Raw genomic sequence first — 461 nt, forward strand, 5'->3', positions numbered from 1 at the left:
CGCCCAGGCCGGGCAGCCGGCCAGCGCCAGGGCCGCCCAGGCCGGGCAGCCGGCCAGTGCCAGGGCCGCCCAGGCCGGGCAGCCGGCCAGCGCCAGGGCCGCCCAGGCCGGGCAGCCGGCCAGCGCCAGGGCCGCCCAGGCCGGGCAGCCGGCCAGCGCCAGGGGCCGCCCAGGCCGGGCAGCCGGCCAGCGCCAGGGCCGCCCAGGCCGGGCAGCCGGCCAGCGCCAGGGCCGCCCAGGCCGGGCAGCCGGCCAGCGCCAGGGCCGCCAGCCAGGCCAGGGGCCGGCCAGCGCCGGGGCCGGCCAGCGCCAGGGCCGCCCAGGCCGGGGCCGGCCAGGCCGGGGCCGCCAGCTCCAGGGCCGCCCAGGCGGGGAACTCGGCCAGCGCCAGGGCCGCCCAGGCCGGGCAGCCCGGCCACCGCCAGGGCCGCCCAGGCCGGGCACCCGGCCACCGCCAGGGC

The sequence above is a fragment of the Palaemon carinicauda genome, chromosome 3, assembly GCF_036898095.1.
Source record: "Palaemon carinicauda isolate YSFRI2023 chromosome 3, ASM3689809v2, whole genome shotgun sequence".
Taxonomy (NCBI): Eukaryota; Metazoa; Arthropoda; class Malacostraca; order Decapoda; family Palaemonidae; genus Palaemon; species Palaemon carinicauda.